Consider the following 23,297-nt stretch of genomic DNA (forward strand, 5'->3'; position numbering starts at 1 on the left):
GACAGACATTGGATCCCCTTTGAATGACACCAGTAGTTAAGCCAATTGTTAAAACTGATAATTTTGTCTTTGTACTGTGGCATCATTCTTGGTGAAGGTAGGATACTGCTCAGGGTCAGGGTCATACCTGCCTGGCCTACATAATCAGTGAGCTCCTCCATGTCGCTTTTCATGTAGTCCAGGGAGGTACGTCTCAGGGCATTCACACCAGCATGGACAATGACTGAGTCATACTTGTACTTGCTGTTGAGTGACCTGAGTGCTTGCGTTATGTGGCGAATTCTAGTGCCCGACAGGCAGCTTACTGTGACCTTCTCCTCACTCAATCTGGTGAGTGGGATGACAAGTGTGTCTGGCATTGTGTTTGGCCTTAAGGGCTGTGACTGTTTGGCACACTGACTTTGTGGTCTATGTGTTGCATGTGTTGTGTCATGAGGTGGCAGTTGTTTGGGTGTCTGCTTTGGTGGCCTCTGCTGTTTTGGTAGATTTTTGATCAGAGCCTCCGAGTATGTCTTTGTGTGTTTATGTGTATGATTTGAAGTTGTGATAGTACTATGTGAGACTGGGTTTGTGGTCTGTGTGGTTTCCTTCTCCTCCTGTCTGGTCTTGCCAGTCTTATGTTGAGAGAGCTTGGCCTCCAGTTTGGCTGCATAGTTGCATCTCTCGCATGTATTTGTGTTTTGTGGGAGAAGGAGAGGGTTGTCTGTGTACATGAGGCAATTGTAACATTGCCTCAATATTCCCAGATTCACCAGCTGGGCAGGACAGGACGCTAGCAACTGACCCCTCGACATGCTAGAAGGAAAGGACAAACAACTTTCTGTTAATTGAGTTTGGAAAGACTTCGAGGGATGTGGGTGATTGAAAGAGGGGTTTTAGGCAGGTGGGGTACTATGTATAATAAAAAGTGCTATATCAGAGTAGAAAGTACTTTAGGAGCAAGTGCAAGCTTCCCAGCTAGAGAATAGTCTCCTTAGGAACCAAGTAGAGCTGAATCTTTCAGATAGAGAATAGGCTGTTTTGGTTAGAAGTAGAGTTAAAGAAGAGCTGTTCTAAGGGAAAAAATGAAGAGTTGACTTTAGGTAGCCTGAATAGTTTAACCCCAATTAACCGCCGCTGCTCTTGTGTGCTCCGCTGCTCTTGTGTGCTCCTGTGGCAACTCTGCGCTAAATCGTGCTAAAGCACGCTTTAGCGTGCTTTATAGCAGGGGGTTGAAAAGAGCTGGGAATTGACCCAAAATGGCCAATGGACTACTAGTTTCTGGCTGAAACCACTCCAAAATGGACAAATAGGCTGCTCAGTGCTTCCCACTCCCACTGGTAAACAAAGAAGCTTCCTTTCTTCCAAATAAGGATATGGAACAGTTACAGGAACCAAGACAAAGCCCAGAGATCAGCAAACTCTGATACTGGACTATTCTAGTTCAGTAAGGCGGGAAACAAGAGATATATATATATATATTTTTTTTCAGAACAGAGAAGAAAAACAGTCAATAAATGCTTTAAATGCTATAAATCGGCTAGCGCACTTGAGTGTGTAGCCTACAGATACAATTTGCAACAATTGGAAACTTAAAGTGCAAAAAACAGTTTAGACACAATAAATCAGTTTAAATGCAGTAGCAAACAGGCGAAAATGCAGTCGCTAGACAGTAAACAGTAGAAAAGCCACAAAAATTATACTTATATCAAGAAAAAGTCACTCTTTTGCTCTCTGCTGCTTGAATCACTCTGCAGGACACCACGAGGAGCTGTGCTGAGTTAATATCAAGCTAAAAAGGTGCGCTTTAGCATGCTTTATAGCAGGGGGTTGAAAAGAGCTGGGAATTGACCCAAAATGGCCAATGGACTACTAGTTTCTGGCTGAAACCACTCCAAAATGGACAAATAGGCTGCTCAGTGCCTCCCACTCCCACTGGTAAACAAAGAAGCTTCCTTTCTTCCAAATAAGGATATGGAATAGTTACAGGAACCAAGACAAAGCCCAGAGATCAGCAAACTCTGATACTGGACTATTCTAGTTCAGTAAGGTGGGAAACAAGAGATATATATATATATTTTTCAGAACAGAGAAGAAAAACAGTCAATAAATTCTTTAAATGCTATAAATCAGCTAGCGCACTTGAGTGTGTAGCCTACAGATACAATTTGCAACAATTGGAAACTTAAAGTGCAAAAAACAGTTTAGACACAATAAATCAGTTTAAATGCAGTAGCAAACAGGCGAAAATGCAGTCGCTAGACAGTAAACAGTAGAAAAGCCACAAAAATTATACTTATATCAAGAAAAAGTCACTCTTTTGCTCTCTGCTGCTTGAATCACTCTGGAGGACACCACGAGGAGCTGTGCTGAGTTAATATCAAGCTAAAAAGGCACGCAAATCCATACATATGATATATTATAGTAATCCTTACAATTAATGTATAGCTTAGAGACTTACCATGGGAATGCATAAGTTGAGAGACCTATAGTTCAGGGCTGACTCTGTGTAATGCAAGCAGTACACAACCAATACATGGATAGGCACAGGTTGTTTGGGCTGCCTGGTATCAACATGTTTACTATATGTATGTTAGTAGGAGTAAGGTGTCAGTCACTAGGGCCCTAGGCTGTAAGTGAATATGCTCTGTGTTGTCTCTTTGCCAATGCCAGGGTATACTGAGTACTGAGGGGCTCCACCAAATATATCGAGACACCAGAACCTTGACTTCAGCATCCAAAACACACACTCTATGATGTTCTCAGTTTGTATGCATGCCTCATTATGGTGTTCTTCGGTGGGTGCATTTCTGATGGGTGTCATCATCCATGGCTCCAGGGCGTAGCCAGCATCCCTCAGTAAATGGCTATGTGGGATGTCCCCCCTAGCAAACATTTGGTACAGCTGTGATGCATGCCAGATATGGGAGTCATGATAACTGCCAGGGCTGCCAGAAGACACACTCTTGATAAAGCCCTGGGCATTGCACATGACCTATCAGTTGATGAAATGGTACCCCTTGCAGTTGACATAGATTCTACCCTGTTCACCAGGTGGTGCCTTGATGTGTGCATGAGTGCAATCTATGGCACCTTGCACCTCATGATAGTGTGCTACACAGTAGAAGTGTTGCATATTGCTGGCCCTCACCTCAGGGGTGAGGGGAAAATAAATGTGCTCACTGGCATGTGGTAGCATGGCATCTAGGAACTGGTTGAATGCCCTGAATGCCTGTCAGACCCCCCCATCATGTCCCCAATTGGTCTTTGGAAGCTACCTGTGGTTATTATCCTAAGAGCTACACATACCTTTGTTTCCACTGGGATGGGTTCTCCTCTGTTGGCTCTGGGTCTTAAGGGTGGCAGAGCTCAGTGAGTTCTTGTAGTATGTCCCTATCCACCCTGTAGCACTCCACAATCTCAAGCTCATGTAACTCCTGGAAGGTTATCCTAGGCCTGAACACTCTTGTCCTTCTCTGCTTAGGCCTATTGTCAGCAGCACCAGCAGCAGCACTGACTTAGGCATCTAGGACATTCAGATGTAGGAGACCTGCAGCAGCCCCTAGCATTCTTTAACTTAAAATTCCCAAGTCTGTACTCTAGTGACGCAGAGTATGGGCAAAAAATCAGAATGTAGGGTATATGCATATTTCTAGTGCTCTACTGTAGGCGCTGACTGTGTTACTGGATTTCTATGATGCATTCCACCTGCCTAGTATATCATTGATATCGTTTACTGGTCCTAGTTTAAGTTAAACAGGGGTCACAACTAATTAATACATCATTGCATTTTAGATATTCTCAAAGGTTCGATATACAGACAAGCACAGGGGGTAGCCATGGGCACCCCCTGTGCCAACACCTATGCCAATCTGGTTCTCTCCAATTGGGAATCCTCCACAATTCTGAACAACGAAGTATGGAAGGACTACATAAGTATGTATGCCCGTTTTGTGGATGATATTTTTATTTTATGGAATGGAGACTGTAATTCATTTGACCGCTTTCTTTCTTACATCCACTCCACCACCACATTCTTGAAATTTACTGCCACAACATCATACACTCATATAGAGTTTTTGGATATTTGTGTAGAACAGACGCAGGAAGGTTTTGTTTCTAGTTTGTATAGGAAAGAGTGTTGGCAAAACACTTTGCTGTCTTATGACAGCATGTACCCCCGACATATTTTTCCAAATATTGTAAAGGGGCAGGTCAGTCGTATATCCAGGGTGAGTGCTATGGATACACAATTTGATGAAGAGTTGGATAAACTAGACAAATGTTTTAAGGATAGAGGCTACAATGAAAGACTGGTACATCGTGTTATTGATGATAGTGTTAAATTAAGACGGACTAGATATAAGCCCTGGTTAAAGAGAACATATGGAGGGGAATCGTCAATTGATAATAATGCATGCGTGCAAATGGGTCCCAAACTGATGTTCACATATGGCAGTAATATAAAAGACATTAATAGGATTGTACAAAACCATTGGAATATTTTAACCAGTGACATTGGACTAAGGGAGATTGTTGACAATAGTCCCAGACTCCGATATAGGAGAAATAGGAATCTTAAAGATCTATTGTGTAAGGAGAAGATGAGTGGTCAAGGTGGATCTCTGAAGTTTACTGCAGGAACACTTCCCTGTGGGATATGTAAGGCCTGTAGTCATATTAATAAAGAAACCACTTTTATACATCCAGTAACTAAGAAGGTGTTTCATTTAAAAGGGAGGGCCACATGTAGGACCATGAACATAGTGTACTTAGCTGAATGTGTTGAATGTCCTTGTTTCTATGTTGGAATGACCAACAATATGTTTAAGGTTAGAATCTTACAGCACTTGAGTAGCATCAGGAATAGTGACGCAAGTAATGCCTTATATAGGCATATCAGTGGCAACCCCACACATAGCTTCAAATTTAGGGCTATTGTTAACATCAAACCAAACAATAGGGGGGGTGATGTAAAACATCAGACAGCTTTGGCTGAATCAAGATGGATCATAGAGTTTATGGCACACAGGATATCAGGATTAAATGATGTCATTCCAGTTAAACCCACCCTCCAAAATAGGCGGGTTTTTCACTAGATACTATTGGTTGTCTCATCTTTTAAAAATGTTGTTTGAAGAATGTATCTTTGTCTGATGAAGGGTGTAACCCGAAAGCACTTACCTGGTGTTTTATCTGTCTATGTTGGATTAAATTTTATCTACATTTTATCTACACAGCAGTGTCCTGTTGCTTTTCATTTGGAGTTGGACGAAAGCTGGCAAGTGGTCTCCTAAAGGGTCAAGTATAATACCAGAGTTTAAAACTTTATTAGGATGGGATACTAGGATCCAGTCTAGTGTGGTACCTGGGGGGTTTGTTTTGTTGGGTCTGGTAATGGATTTAGTTGGGTATAGTTAAATAGATTGATGGATATGGTGGGAATAGAGTTGTTGATTTTATTCCAATCGATATTTACATCTCCAAGTATGAAGGTCTCTAGCTTAAAATTGGTAGAGGTCCAGAGAAGAATTTCTTCAAGAGTAGTGGTGTTATTACCAGAGGGGATGTAGAGGGCAATGATACAAATGCTTTTGTGGTTATTTATTTTTAGTAGGCCTATTACTAGGTCTGCATTGTTGAATGGAGGGATAGGATTGGGGTAGGGAGTGATGGATAGCAGGTTAGAGTAGAGTAAGGCTAGCCCACCCCTTTTTTATTTAAGTGATCATGTCTGAGGGATTGGAATCCAGAAGGGAGGATTTCAGAGTCACAAATATGAGGTTTTAGCCAGGATTCTGAGATGGCTACAATGTTGGGTAGGTTGTAGTTTAGCCAAGCATGAAAGTGGGCTACTTTATTTCTTAGACTTTGGGCATTGATGGTGAAGAATTTGAGGTATTTATGGTTGGTTTTATTGCTTGTAACAGGGAGATTGGGACTAGAGGAAGTATTTGGTCCAGGATTTGGGTGTATGTCCCCTGCTAAGCAGAGGTAGTTGAGGAAGGATAGTAGTATTTTTGATTTGGTCTTTAATAGTTGTGGACAGTAAGGTATTAGTTTAGATTTGTAGTATTTAATTGAGGGGGTAGTTTTATCCTGAAGTGGTCTAGTGGGTTGGGTTGAACTAGAGGGGCAGATATGTTGTGGAAGTGTGTTTTAGTGGGATGAGGAAGGAGGTTGGGAGTGAGAGGGTAGGACAGGAAGGAAGGGTGGAGTTGGTTATAGGAGTAGAAGGTAGTATAAAGGGAGTAAAAATGGAATGCAGATAGATGGGATCAGAATGGTTTGAGGTAGAAGACAAAGCATGATAGAGGAGTATATGTGTATATTAGCAGTATAAAATGAGTAGGGCAGATTGTATATGTGTATAGATGGAGTAGAAATAGATGTTTATAGGGACTTTGATGGGCGGGGTTGGAGTGGTTGTGCCTGGCAGGTGGAGGTAGAGAGGGGAGGGGTTGCAGAGTGGAGATGATTGGTTAGTTGAGAGAGGGAGGTGTTTGGAGTTGAAATAAATGTAGGATTAGTGGGGGTGGGTGGGAATTGGGGGCAGGGTAGGGGAGTGGAGTGAGCCCGTAGGGCGAACAGAGTGGGAAGAGCTGGAGAGAAGGTGGCTGGCAGAAACCAATTATCCAGCTGTAGCTGAAATGTGGGAGCTTAGGGGAAGTACAGGAACAGCAGAGGTGAGTCTAGGCTGGGGACTGTGGGGGGAGAAAGGTAATAAAACAATGTATAAGTCAAAGCAGGCCAGTGGGGTAAATATGCTATGAGAGTGGGGATTGCTTGGGAGAGAACAGAAAAATGATACAAGTGATCTTTACACTATAAGTGGTTGAGCAGTGCCACCTAGTGGTAAAATATATAAAATATAGCTTCGTGGGTAAGAGAATTAAGGGACAAAGACAAAAACACTGTAGGCTGCTTAGCAAGCATGGGGAAAAGCACAGACACTACGGTAATTGTAAGATATTAAGTTAGTTAAATGTGGAGCCCAGCAAGGAACAGTGGTAAGATTTCAAATAAGGGAGGGACTAAGACATGGTTAGGTACTAAACTTAATGTTACAGCAGTACCAGGACACTGGCTTCTGTAGCTTAAGAAAGCTAGGTTAGGCTGCAATAGGTCTTGTGGGGGGTGGGGGAGGACAGAATAGACCAGAAAATGTGGTGGATAGCCAATAGCATGATGAAAAGGGCTGGCACTGATTAGGCTGCAATTGTTCTTGTGAGGAGGGCTTGGATCAGACTAGACCAGAAAAGGGGTGGATAGTCAATAGTATGATGAAAAGGGCTGGCCCTGATTAGGCTGCAATTGTTCTTGTGGGGAGGGGGAGGATCAGACTAGACCAGAAAAGTGGTGGATAGCCAATAGTATGATGAAAAGGGCTGGCCCCGATTTCACAGATATCCAAGTCTACAGAAACAATAAGAAAAGGCAGTAGGTACTCTGACTTACTTGTTTTGTAGACCTTTCTTACTGAAATAAAATAAGCCAATTTTACTAAGGAGTTATGTGGAAATTAGGAAGACAATAATTTATAAGAGAAAAGATTTAGTAGAAATAGAAAAACAGCAGAGCATACAACTAGTACAGCATATAAAGACAGATTGCAGTTAGAAGTACAGAATGGGGGGGGGGGCAGCTAATGTCCTGAAACAATCATGAAAATCAGTAGGTACTTTGGACTTACTTGTTTTACATACCTTTCTTTTGAAAAAAAATAAGAAAAAACACTTGTAACCAGGAGTATGTGGGATTTAGAAAGACCAGAATTTATAGGAGAAAGGGTTTAGTAATACTAGAAAAACAGCAGGGCTTTCAAATAGTTGAAACAGCTTGCAAAGGGAGACTGCTGTTAGGGAGTACAGTATGGGGAGGGGGCACGCTAACATCCATGATGGAGTGTTTTACTTAAAAATAGAAATTAAACAAGGGCTAGCAATTAATTTTGTTTAGAGGATAAAATATACTTTCTGTATATTTTGAAAATAACACTCATCCTAAGGTTGCCCAGTTCTGTTAAAGAGCACTACAGGCCAATAGATTGAACTTGGCTTGGTGGGGATCCAGGGAAAATAGATTAAAAGGAGAAGCTGGGAAGAAAAATAATCAATATTAACACAAAATACTGCAATTGTTGATAAGAAAAAATGCAAACAATACAAAGCTGCTAACAGGGGAGTGGAAAGAAAAACAAAAAAGAAAAAAAACTAGTTATTCTAATGTATTGATCTGTGTTTTATATATAACCCTTTCAAAGGATAAAGATAGAGCTACATACATTATATTGCAACACAGTTTTTCAGGAACAGCTATTATATTATTATAGAAAATCATGTTACAGGTACCCATAGGCCTTATTTACACACTTGCATGCTAATATATTGTTTCAAGTCCAAACCTTTCTTGTTCTATCAATTTACTCAAAATAGCCTTTTCCATTTTTTTTACAACACAAATGGAGACTTATTTGTCTATATGAGTCTGTGCTTGTCTTATTCTCTCCTCTTTCACTCATTCACCAACTTCCTCACAGTGCAGAACCTGTGGTCATCACACCTGGCCCTGATATTACAGAAGAACTTCCACAAGAGCCAATTCCAAAACATTTTCACTGAGAATTTTGTCTTTGTACAGCAGCCTGTGGTCACTAAATGTGGCCTCAATACTGCAAAAGCTTTGTGACAAGGGCCAACTCCCAAACATTTTCACTGAGAATTTTGTCTTTGTACAATGTAAGCAAATTTAACTTGGAAGAACCTTGATGTGTATTCATTTCATCTAGCAAAATACGTACCTACCTGAGTTGGAAATTAGCTTTTAACATGAATCCTGACATAGTTGTCCTTGCCCTCTGACTCTTACTAAGTTGGCCACTGCCCATTCTCTTGACCAATAGTTTATACTGTATATGTCAGTTACTTAGTTTTCCTAGCTGACAGGTTTCTGCATTCAGAAAATGAAGGAAAACCTATTCTACCTTGTATCTCTATGTTAATTACTTTGTATTGGCTGTAAACTGAACTGATTACTTTCTGCTATAATTTGACATGAGGGAGTAAGCCCACTATGCTGTTCTACTCTACCCTTTCCCCAATTCCCACCCACCACCTCTTACCTCTTACTCTACTATTGTACTTCTTACACACACATTACTCTTGTGACTTCTATTCTCTAACCCTCCCAAATGGCCTTGCTACTAGTATACAAACACTTCCGTTTGTATTTACCTAATTCCTACCTACCCTCTATCAGCTTTCAGACTCCACCACCACTAAATATCTTTCTTTTCTGCACCTTCTTTTTCCTTCTTGATCCCTGCTTCCCCACTACCTTCCAACTAAAACATACAGATCCATTTACTTATCATGATACTACTCAGCTTATCTTATATTCTTTTCCAGCTACTGGGCCTTTTCCCATTCCACCATGACTTTATAATAGCTCTCAAAATATCCCCAACTCTGTCACAACCAGCTATTCATACTCTCTCCCTACACTCTCCAAACATCACACCAAACCTGTTTAATGATGCTCTTCGCATTTACTCCAGATATAGACTGATTAACTCCATTTCATCTCAAAACAAAAATTAAGTGGAAAAATATTCTCCAAAAAACAAGTGTCAGTAATTCCCCAATATATTAAAATCCTTCTAGAAGGAGACATTCACCCTAATGCTGGCCTCACCTATCACAATGAATATCAAGACAATTCTCTTCCACACAACTACTCTAATCTTACAACAGGTCAGCCCCCCAACTCTAGTAATTTAACCTTTATTACCATAAATGTTGGATGCATAAGAAATAAAACTGCTGGATTTGCCTGGATTGGTATTGCTTCAATGTTGCCCTTGAATTACCACATTTCCCCTTACAACAAATCAAAACCAGCATTAAATTCAGGAGAGCTTCTTATTACTTTCCTGAAATTAAACAGTTATAAACAAATATGTATTACTTTTCTTTCTATTCCTCCTGGTGACTATACAGCTGTACTGGAAGATATGCTACACTGGATATCCATAACAGTTCCAAAAGAAATACTATTGGGTGATGTGAATGTCAATTAGTTGGACATAAAATGCAACTTCCTTACATATATTGCAAATTATTTGGTTTCACACAACTAATTAATAGCTTCACACATTATAGCTAGACATCAAATTCCTCTATTAGACTGTATCCTAGTATTAGACCCTAACAAATACACCTCCTCAGGTATAATGTCTGACTGTGTCAGTGATCATTTCCCAGTTTATATAACCAGACATAACAGACAGATATGGAACATTTCACAAAACAAAAATAAGAAAATGAAGGGCAAAAGTAGAAAAGTGGCTTAGTAATGTAGAAATTAAAGAAATAGAAATTGAAGTTATGGATCACCTGTAGAGTGAAAGATTTAGTGTACAAAATCCAACTCTGGTAACCTCACAGCATGATGGAACACTGAGTCTCCAAATTAAGGAGAAACAGGCAGAATGGGAAGAGTCCAATAATTTGCCTCATGAAGATACTCTAGATCCTTCAGCAGGAAACCAATATAAAGGTTCAGTTGGAGTTGCATGGTAAGGGAATGAACAGGAAACAGTGGAACTCTGACACAGTCAATGTTGTGGATCAATAGGCCAGTGAGTTCCCATATGAAAAAGCAAAGGATGATGCAGGATGCAACTAAAAAGAATGTCACAGGAAGATGTTCTGGTGCTTTCTGTAGACTGCATGCAAGAACAGAGAACAATGAATGTGCCTTCAGTTTAGAAGAAAATAAACTGACGGAAGAGTTGCTTAATTTAGTAGAAATGGACTAACATATTAAGACTGATGAAAGAAATAGAGTACAGAAATTCAATAAGACTCTAAATATTAGAAGTCTAATAAAACAAAGGAATACAGTAATCAAAACTATTAAACAAAATGTATGTGATAAAACAGAAGTAAATAGGATATATTATTGTGCAGCTAAATTAATAACTGACAAAGCTTTACTAAAAAACACAGAGAAATATGGGAAAGGAAGAGAAGAAATCAAATGCCATTATGGAAGCAACAAATAGAGAAAACTATGAAAGAATTAAGAAGTGTCACTATTAGAATAGGAAACAGATCAATAAAAATACTTAGAACGATAAATGTGCTAAAATCAACACACAGTGACAGAACAGACCAGGCCCTGTCTGACACTATTGCAAATAATACACTAAAGATATCCACACAACCAGAAAAAGTTAGAAGATATGCAAATAATTACAGAGTAAAAGTATACAATAAACAATTCATTGATGACCCAAAAAAGTTTTAGAGAGAGTTGGGAAGCAAAGCAAAAGGAATAGAAATACCACCAAAAAAGAAGAAATAGACACATTTTGAAGAAATATCTATGAAGACCCTGTGGAACAAGATAAAGATGCTGAATGGATAGAAGAAATAAAAGAAACAGTAAGAAGATCAAATATACAGGATATGAAATGGGATGTAGTAACGAACAGAAAAACTGAAACAAAATTAAGAAAAGCTCCTAAGTGGAAAACCCCAGGCCCAGATGCAGCGCCTAACTTCTGGCTAAAAGTGTTAACATATTTGCACAAAGATTTAGCCATGAGTAGAAACTACTTATATCCCAAACACACACCAACCTGGTTAACAACAGGAAAAATGATATTCCTCCATGAGTGAACCTGCAAGATATCCTAAAAATTATAGACCAATACCTTGCCTTTCGATGATGTATAAACTATATACTAAAATTGATGCTGACAGATTTTATACTCATTTAGAAGAAAACTCAATCACGGCAATAGAACAAAAGTATAACACAGGAAAGTCATATGGTACAAAGGATCATTTGTTGTTAAATAAAGTCATAATGGAGAATTGTAAAAAGGAGGAGAATCTAAGTAAAGCATGGATAGCTTGCAAAAAACCATTTGACAGCATCCCACATTCATGAATAAAGGAGTACTTACAGATGTATAAGATATACAGAACACTGATCAATTATATCACAGTGACCATGAAATGGTGGGAAACCACTTTGCAGCTAAGCCATAATAAAAGGCAAATTATTATCCCAGGGATAAAACTTCATAGGGGGATACTCCAAGGTGACTCTTTATCATCACTGCTCTTTTCTTACCCACAGCCCATTAATTTGTTTATGTAGCGGATTAGGTCATAGTAACAATTTCTCTCCCAGAAAACAACAAAGCATAAAGACTTCTCACTTTTTTTTAGGGGATGATTTAAAACTGTATAGTTCAACAGTTGAGGAGCTGAAAGCTCAAATGTAACTGGTCAAAGCATTCTTAGGTGATATAAGAACATCATTTGGTACTGCAAAAACAACATTTAAAATAGCAAGCCGCAGCACCAAGAAAATATCAGTCTGGGACAGGAATGTTATATAAAGGAACTTGAGTAGGAGGGAATGTATAAATATTTGGGAAATGATGAAGGATAAACAATAAAGCATGAAAAATGTGAACAAAACTCAGTAAGGAATATTGTTGAAGACTAAAATTAATGCTGGAAACAGCCCTGACATCTAGGAACAGAGTCCACGCTATAAACTGATTTGCTCTTCCTGTTCTTTTTTCACTAAATATTTTTTTTTTATTATTTCAAATAAGATGTCTTAAACATTACATGAAATAAATATAAATAACATATTTACAATTCTAAAACATTACTAACTTCAAACCATTATATAACTATTTACATTGGTGTCTATGTAAATAACATTGAAATTCTATATTATATAAAGTTAGAAACATAAGATGATATATCTTCTTTGATATTTTCAAGTATTTCCAGTACTTTCATCCAAGAGTAATAGTAAGAAGTAGATCTTTTAGTTCTGTTCTTCACTGTTAATATTTCCATGTGAGCAACTGTTGTTGTTAAAGTCTCAAATTCCTTGAGCGTCATTTTCCAGTGTATAGTTATGATTTTACGTGAAATTGCCAATAGTGACCATAGAATTTTAGTGTCTTTTTTGGTACACAGTTTGGAATAGGAGAGTTGAATAAAATTAAAGACTTTGTTAATTGAAAATTATCATTATAAACAGTCTGAAAAAAATAATTAATGGATTTCCAGTACATATTGAGACATATACATTCATAAAACACATGCTGCCAATCTGCTTTTATCTTGGTATGGCATCTCCAACATTGATCTTCAATAGAATACATTTTGGCTAACCTATGTGGTGTATAGAAACTTCTATGTAGATATCTCCAAGTGAATAATTGCCAGTATTTTGATAATGTAGAAAATTTGGAAGATTTTAGAATATTACTTTTTCTTGTTCAACTGGAGGATGGTTGTTTATTAAAGTATAATAATCCCAGTATGATTTTTCATGATAGTTTTTGTTTTTTAACAATTTTATAGATATTAGACAAATAACCTGTACCCTGATAAGGCTGTTTTGTGATAAGAATAAGGTATTAAATGAGTTTTGGAGCTTCATGTCTAACTGAAGGTTGCATTTGTTCTATTTTATTTATAAGAAAATGCCTTAGATTTTGTAAAACAGCCAATTGTCTTTATTTATATTATAATTATAAATTATCTGTTCCTTTGTTAGAATTTTCCCTTTCTCTATAAGTTGATGCCAAAAGAGTAATGTTTCTTCTTTAAGTATATTTATTTTAGATATTTGGAATGTATCTAGAATATTTGGTGTAAAAGCTATAGGGAAAATAAGAAAAATCCAAGAATTAATATTTGGTATTTTGTTTATATATGTTCTGAACACTGAAAGTGTAGAGCTTACATAGTTTGATGGCAATTTATTAATATTATTTCTTTTCCTAAAAATAATCTTTTAACATCCATATAAGGGGTGATGGTATTACTGTTAAGTTGTCTTGTATGTGATTATAATTGATTTCTATGTAAATCTGCTCATGGGCTTGTTTCCATATAGGTGTGTATGAATTATTTAACCATAGTGTTATGTTTTTAATAACAGATGAGGTAATATATAAATCAATATCGTAAATTAATTCCACCATCTTCCCAATCTGGCAAATGTTTATTTAAGGCTATCACGGGGTTTATTTGGAAACCATAGAAAATTTAAAATTAGTTTATTGTATCTTTGAATAATATATTTGGGAGGTGGCAATGAAAAATTTTGTATTAAGTATAATATTTTGGGAAATATGTTTATTTTAATAAGATATAATCTGTCTGCTGTTGAAAAGATATATTTATTCCAGTAACCAATTGTTTGTTCTATTTTGTCTAGTATTTTATTATAGTTAAATATTAGAGAATCTGTTAATTCATTGAGTAGATTTATTCCCAGATATAATAATTTACTTTCTGTTACTATATATTTGGAAAATCTTTTGTTTATATTTTTTTTTTTACAATTACAGGGCATAATTTTAGTTTTGTTTTCATTAAATTTTAAGCCTGAAATATTTTGAAATTTATTCATGGAGTTAAATAGAGCATTCAAAGACTCATTTGCATCTGAGAGAGTTAATAGTATGTCATCAGCAAAGAGTTGGATTTTAAGGTTTAACATTTTATTAATACAAATACCCTTTATGTTATTGTTTGATCTGATTTGATTTGCAAAGGGTTCTATGAGTAATGCAAATAACAATGGTGATAAAGGGCAACCTTGTTTAGTTCCCTTTTTTATTGTTATAGGGCCTGATCTGTATGATCCCAGTTTAACATATGCAGTAGATTTTTCATATAGTTTTTGGATAAGATTATTAAAATTAGAAGGAAAGTTATATTCTTTTAAAACTAGTGAAAGAAAGTTCCAGTTAACCGAATCAAAAGCTTTATTAATATCTAATGAGATTACATTTAAATTTAGGACTTTATGTTTGCTATAATCTATTAATGTTAGTATTCTTTTAATATTATCTGAAGTATTTCTTCCTTTAATAAAACCTGTTTGATCTTTGTGAATTAAGAAAGGAAGAAAGTGTTTGATCCTATCTGCGTATATAGCCATAAACATCTTGTAGTCTATATTGAGTAATGATATTGGCCTATATGAGGAACACTGTTTTTCATCTTTATCTGGTTTGATAATTGGGGATATCAATGAATATTTCCAAGAGGGTGGTATATTCAAATCTTTATTGGCTATATCATATACTTTTAATAATAAAGATATGGCTTGATTGGGTATTCATTTATACATTTCTGGTAGCATATTGTCTGGGCCAGGTGCTTTATTTGTCTTGAGCTTTTTAATTTGTGATTTTAATTCTGTCATATTGATTGGTTTGTTTATAATGTCTATTTGTTCTTGTGTTAATTTAATATGAATATTGTTTTCTAAGTATTTTTTATATCCTTAGTAGGTGTATCTTGAGTATTTATGGAATTATCAATGTTAAATTGAGTCTGAATGCTTCTAAAATATCATTTAGTTCCGTAACTCTTTTGTTAGTATTGGGAATAAATATTTCTTTTATTTGCTTATATTTAATTATTTTTTGTTCTATTAGTTAAGTATCTCAGGTGTGCTGAATTAGTAGAGTATGAGTTTATTTTTATCTTTTCTAAGTTAATCATAATCTTATGGTGTAGCAATTCTGTATACTTCTTATTGATTTGTGTAAGTTCTTGAACTTGAGTAGCATTACCCTTTTGTATTTCCAGTTTCAATTTATCTGCTTTGTTTTGTAAGTCTAGCATATCTTTATTCCATAACTTCCTTTTATTTATGTACCAGGATAATATCTTCTCATATGTAACTGCTTTTAATGAATCCCAGACATATATTTCTGAAATATATTCTGTGTAATTTATTTCTAGAAAGTTTTTGATTGTTTCTTCATAAAATTCTTTGAAATCTCTCAATTTTGTGATATAGGAAGGTATCCTAGTAATGGGATTTGAATAAAATGGTGTAAGCTCTATCTCAAAGACTATGGCATTATGATCAGATAAAGGACAATTTATGATTTTGACTTTGTCAATTTTGTTATTAGGTCATTGGCAACATATATTCTATCAATTCTAGAGTTAGTTTTATATCTATGAGAATAAAATGTGAAGATTAGTGAGTCTGGTTCTGCAAATTCATTTATATCTTTTAAATACAATGTATCTATAAATTTTGATAGTGCTTTAGAGATGGGTTGTTTTCTTCTTTTGGATTTAGAATCTATATCTTTTTCATTCATTATACAGTTGAAGTCTCCTGCCAATATCAGGCTACCCTTAGTTAAATGAATTATCTCTTCAAAATGCTGTTTAACTGTTTTTAATCCTAGTCCTGGGATCCAATATAGATTTACTAACATATAGATTCTCTTATTTAATTCTATTGAAACTAGACAAAACATGCCTGATGTATCTTGATGAGTAGTAATTATTTTAGGTGTTATAGTTGAGTTGCGAAGTAGTATAGCTACTCCTCTTTTTTTGTTTTGTATTGAGAGTTTATTAGTACTGTGTAATTATTAATATTTAAGTTGTTTATATCTCTATCTAATAAGTGTGTCTCTTGTAAAAAGACTTATTTGTGGTTTATGTAAGTTTATGTACTTGAATAGGCTTCTCCTTTTATTACTATTATTTAGACCATTAACATTTATGGATAAACATTTAATTTCCTAGTTTTGAGTTTGTTTTATGTGTGAGTTTATGTAAATATTGTTTATTCTTAGTTCCATCTTGGATACAGTATTCAAAAAGTTTTTCTTGTATGATCTTTGCATGTTTCTGAGTGACACCAAAGTGATAGAATAAAAAAAAAAACCAAAGAACTTCCAAACTTGTAATTCTTAACCTTAAAAACCATTCCCTATTGCTATGAGGTAATATACCTCTTTGTTTGGTTAGTGAATCTAACCAAACAAACTTTCTACCCTCACAAATAATATTTGGATCAGTTTCTCTTATCCTCTTAGTTTTAAATAAAGATAATTGAATAATATATTAAGATAATCTAATCAGCTAAAATATATACATATATTATTTACTCATCTTATTGTAATTCAATAACACTTACTTCTAAGCAGGTTTCAAAAAGGTACAAATATTTAGATTAAGGTAGTATCATTTCAAAATAATTTAGGGTATTAATAAACATCATGTTAAAATCTATAACTGTATATTTCATACATCTGTTGAAAACTATTTACTGACATTACTGTATAATACAGTACCATTGTTGTGCAATTGTTTTAGACTACTCAAGTCCGAAACCAGTGTTTAAATTAATATTTGCAAAGTCATATTGGAATAAAAACATGAATAGTTCTGAAACCACATCATATTTCATGTTTAACATAAACTGAAATGCGATACAATGTATAAGTATATTAATATTTCTTTAGTAGACATTAAATATGTTCCTCTGATTGCATTTTCAGCTTTTCAATGACAATTCCCATGGCTGGAGACAACAAGATCACAATTTAGACAGCTCCCTTATCCAAGAGACCACTCATAATGTTGTTACCTGATTGAGTGTCTTGTTGCCAGCACTTCCATCAACCCTCAGAGGGACCCTGCACAATGAAAACTGACACAGTACAGAGGTAAAACTGCAGCGCACTTGACCACACCCTCAAAGCAAACATCTATGTATATCACACATCAACTCCCACAGCTTAGACTGACACCCAACCAGTGCGTCTATCTGCTGACAACAAGTGCTGGAGATACAATCCTGACCTACTCAACACCAGTAATTCAATCCTATGACTGAACAAAAGTATACTGGAGAACACATCAAAACAATGGAAGCTGCCAAGATTCAAACCACCATGTCTGAAAATATTACAGGCCAAAATTCCCAACCCATTTTGCAGCAAAGAGACAAAACATATTCAAACCATGGGGTAACACCTTTACCACATCAAAAGGTGTCCAAGAAGCTTGTTTTCCTCCAACATCGGAGGACAGCCACGATGATCCATGCACTGCAAGAGTACCATTTTATCCTGGCAATTGCTTCACGACTGTATATAGAAACATTTAATCCAAAGCATTAACTGGCACCACAACAATATTTCTCAGAAAAGTTGTTTTACAGCCAATGACCAGACAGAATGCATCATTGAGAGGATACATTTATCAAATGTCAAGTGCCCCAGCCATAATACAAGTGTCTCCTCAAATCAATCCCCAACGAATCTACTGCCCACCAAACTTGCAGACCAATACTGGCATCCTTTCATGCAGTCACATTGAAACACAAAAATACAGGTCCGCTGATCAGGAACAACCAGGCTCTCAACTGCCAGACAACACACCTGTCTGCAGAAAGGTCCAAGAATCATAGTTGCATTGTCAAGCATCCTTGTCCACACTAACAGTAACATGATATACCCGCATACACTAGTATTGTGTCATTCTTGATAATGTAAAAAGCCAGGCAATATTATAAGAAGGGTGAAGCCACAGCCAGGCAACATAACAAGAAGAGCACAGCCGCAGTCACCATTCAGATGAGCAAACGGAACAGCATGAGCCATCTAGGGATGGATAGCCCGTTGAGTACCTGCCACAATGCATGCCCATAATGCATGGCAACCCAGTAACAAATTAGGGTGTGGGCTAAGCCTCTCCCCTTTCACTCAAATCAGATCCAACACAATATGTGTTTATAACTCAGATGCTTGACAAAGCCCAAAGCCACATGGGATATAAACATTGTATAATTGACACACCGGGTCAAATCCACTGTTGTTATGTTACTCATTATAGTTGCCTATACAATCATTGCTTCCACTTTCTCCATCTAGTATACCATACCGCCATCTAAATGTTTGATTTGCCAAATGCACATCCAACCTTCTTGTTGCATCCCACCTGCCCACCCGAGGGCATACCTTGGCAGCAGGACATCAGTAGTATTCTGCAGGAGCACCAGCGTGGGAAATGGCAACCCTCCCCAAAACAAACTTGTCAGTTGCTTGACATTTACTAGTTTCTTTAGAGAATTTGTAAAACAGCAGTGATTTTATTTGCTGATGATTAATTTCTGCTTTTTAAACTCTGCTGTATAAAACATAGTAAGGAATAGCTAAAATGTCTGGAAATCTAAACTGATAGAAAGACAAGCAGATATATGTCCTTATCTATCAAGGTGCTAGAAGAAAGACATCAGTAGCCATAAACTGAAAGTGCTTCAAAAATAAATATCTGTGTATATTTATATGAACCTTTTATATTATTTATGTTTCCTTAGAAGGAATTTAGGTTTCTGTATCTTTAAATGTGAACCTAGCTTATTTTCTGACTAGACGTCAATTAGAAAGAGTCAGGGGATGGCGTACACAAGTAAATGCGACAAGCAATAAGTAACTCAAGTTTCTAGTGATGTTTGTGACTGTTAAATTGTCTCGAGAACCAAGCAGGGAAAAGGTATGTGTTTTTTTCTTTTTTCTTTTCCCTCCTCTTATTTGATGACAAACTCATGTAGTGGCACGCAAGCACTCTAGTTTACAGAGTAGTGTTCACAACTGTCAAACTTTGCATTTTAAACATGCTATGCCTTATTTCTCTACAAAAGAAAAGCCAACAGGATATCTAAGCTAGTCACAAGCATCTTTCAACTCCGGATGTCTGGAGCCACAACACACATGACTTATAGCCTCAAAATATCACTTAAAACATATTTTTTCGCTGGACTATATCAGTATGTGCATATGGGTCAAAGGCAGAACATCTTTTAAGATTATTTAAAGTAGTCTTATGATACATCCTAACTGAAATACTTCATTTCAAAAGCAACACATTTCTGCCCAGCATTAGCGTTTATCCAAACAGGGACACTTTTAACTTATAAAAGTAATACTATCAGGGATGTAACTAATAATAAGTTATATAGCAGCCATTACTATACCTATTAAGCAATATAACCATATACTGATTAAAGTATTATAAGTTAATGAAGATTTAATAAAAAGAGAAAAAATAAAACAACAAAACACAAAGAGAGAAAATAAATAAATAAATAAATAAATAAACTATTTGGGAACATTATTATGCATTGATTACTCTGATTAAGAATATGAAAATAATAGATGGATAATAATGAAAAATAGAGTAATGTTTAAAGTATGCTTAGTATATTGATGTGATTTGAGATAAATGTATTTACATTTATGCTAATTTTGACATTTAAAGTATAATTGAAAACAGTACCTGTTTTGGTGTAACTTGAAGACAGTAAGAACTTTTCTTTGTTGTTAGTATTATTATTTAGATTTTTACAGAATATAACATATGTAAGATTATTTGTCCTTTAGTTTTTTTTTCTTTGCTCAACAGTTTTCCAATTATTTATTTCAGCATTTCTCTTCGGTACTTATTGTCCAGTCCATAGATTCTTCATGTGTTAGGATGTTGTTGTTGGTAAGGTATTTTATTGCTGAATCTACTGTTTCAAAGATTTTATTCCATTTGGTAGAAAAACTTTCAGTCTTGCTGGAAATAAAAGATGGACTTTCAGTTGCTTTTTCTTCAAGGTTTTTTATTGGTAGAAATTCTTTTCTTTTGAAACCACCTTTGTAGAATAATCATTGTCAAATCTTATTAATGAATCATTGTATTTGATGGGAGAATTTGCCCAAGCATTTCTTAATATAAGATCTTTATCTTGTGTAGAAAAAGTCTCACAATTATAGATCTCGCTTGTTCTTACCGGAGAAGAAGCATTTCCAGAAGCTGCTAGTGATCTATGCTCGTTCTATACCATATGAAAGAGCTTCAGGTATTTTTGTTACATCTGGTATCCAGGTGGTAAGAAAGTTTATCATATTGTCCCCTTCAGATTTTTCTGGTAGACCATATATTCTAATATTATTTCTTCTTGTTCGGTTTTCCATATCATCAAGTTTTTCTAGTAAATATGTATTCTGTTGAAGTAAGAATTCAGTTTGTTGTTCTTCTACTTGAACTCTAGTGTCAATGTCACTTAATGACTGTTCAATAAGTGATATCTGTCCTTTCTGCTGTGTAAACATTTCTTGAAGCTGCTCCAGTTGTTGTGAGCACTTTTCTTAAAAGTATCTATTTTATTGTCCATCTTGTCGATTTTATTGTAAGTTCCTGTATATTTGTAATGAGAGACTGCAGGTATTTTTGAGAGAAGAGTCTTGTGCTGTATTCCTTAGATGACTCATGCTGTAAAGCTGATATTGGTGCTGATTTTCCAGTAATTAATTTGACAGGAATTATTCAAGTTCTGACAATAAAATTTTTCTTATAGATGCTCAGAGTTATTAGAAATAAGTTAGTAATAAAAATTTCTTCAAATTAAATATTATTTTGTAAAATTCCTGTCAGGAATTGTATTGAGGTAAGAGAGCTGAAATGAAGTGCAGCTATCAGTTCAGCATCCTAGCCACGCCCCCCCTCTCTCTTCCTGTTCTGACTTACAGTTTTGGGGTGATTGACTGGCCCCAGAAGGTATTGACCTAGTTGGACAGGAAAACAAGAAAAATGCTGGACTCATATCAAATGATATACAAAAATCAGTGTATACCAAGATTATATATTCCTTGTTCTGAAGAAGGTATGTGCTCCCTTGAAATTGATTACATGTATAGATCTGCAATAAAAGAACTGTATATATAGCTGCTGACCTCACAAGATCAAAACATAGTGAAAGTTTTAAAACATGGAAAGAAAATGTCTAAGATAACTTCCCTGCATATTGGTGTCAAATGGGAATGAAATCAAACCAGAAGTAGACAAAGTCCATTGAACACATAGGAGAAACAGACAAATGCAGGTGTTGTAAAACAGAACTGGAAACAGTCACACATCTTGTTGCTGGGTGTTATACATTAATGGCAGAGGGCCTGTATACTGAAAGGCATAATAATGTGGCAAGACTGTTGCACTGGGGATTGTGCAGACATTACAATACTGAAGTAGCTGAGAAGAATTGGAATCATGAGTCACAAAACATTATAGAAAATGAAGTTTATATCACATGGGATCACCCATTATCAGCAGTTCAAAAAATAGATGCAAGAAAACAGATATAGTAGTCCATGAAAAGAAAACAAAAGTAGCATTGATGACTGAAATTACTACACCCATTGATTACACTGTCTTATTCACAGAGAGATACAAAGTCATAAAATGTCAGGATTTACAGACAGAAATGGGGGCAATGTGGAAAAGCATACCCAGACAGTTCCAATACTAGTAGGTTAGGAGGATCATAGGAGGTTACTAGGCCATTTTCCCTGAGGCCCTTATAAGCCTAGTCAAGAGTTTAGCCTATGTTTAGACAAGTCAGCACCTGCTGCCCCTGTCCAGCAGGGACACAGATGGAATCCTAGGAGTATATTTTCTGTTTCTCATCCAGTTATCCAGGTTGTGCTTAAAAATGGGTAAAGAGGTACTCTGCTTGACGTACAGAGAGAGTCTATTCCATAGATGGATGAGTCTCTGGGACACAAATCTGTCCCGCCAATAAGTCCTGTTGATGTCACAGACCAGGTCGAGGCCATGTGTGTGAGTTACTTGAGTGGAGCTTGACTTGGGGATATGCAGCAGTCCCATGAAGATGGGGTCCATGATTGCCTTGTATGCCAGATAGAGGTCACCTCTGAGGAGTCTGTATGAAAATGAGTAGAGGGATAGGGCTTTTAGCCTTTCTGTGTATGGTAGATGTTTGAGGCCCTGGATTCTCTTGGTGAGGAACCTCTGTTGTCTCCCCAGCTACTGCATGTGCTTTGCGGGGTACATGCCAAAAGGGGCATTGTACTCAATAATGGGCCTTATAACGGAACAATACAGGAATGGTTTGCCTCCTTGTCCCTGGATGAAATACCTTTACTTATGAGGTGGGCCATGTAGAAGACTTTCCTTACAATGGAAGCAACATGGTGGTTAAAAGTCAGGTTGCTATCTACCTGGGTGCCCAAATCCCTCATGACTGATTGCGTGCTTAGGACATTGTTATTAATGTGATAATTTGTGGGGATGTCACTCTCCCCAAAGGGGATGATGATGCATTTTTGGTATTCAGCTTGAGATCATGTTTCTGGCACTAGTCATTTGTCTAAGTGAGACCCTCTTGAAGGATGTGTACATTACTTGGAGAATTGATGACAGCACCTAGCTTGCAGTCATCTGCAAACTTGGTCAGCCATAGCCCACTTGTTTTGGCCTGCACCTCAGAAAAGTATATCCCAAGTAACAGAGGTCCCAAGACCGAACCCTGGGATATGCCACTTGTTACGGGTCTGCTGCTTGAGGTGGCTTCCCCTGTTTTGACTAGGTGGGTTCTATCAGTGAGCCAGTTTGCTACCCATCTGGTAACATACAGATTGATGCCTAGTTGAGGGAGTT

Source organism: Protopterus annectens, chromosome 11.part0 (assembly GCF_019279795.1).
Source record: "Protopterus annectens isolate FY-2018-M chromosome 11.part0, PAN1.0, whole genome shotgun sequence".
In the NCBI taxonomy this organism is placed as follows: domain Eukaryota; kingdom Metazoa; phylum Chordata; order Ceratodontiformes; family Protopteridae; genus Protopterus; species Protopterus annectens.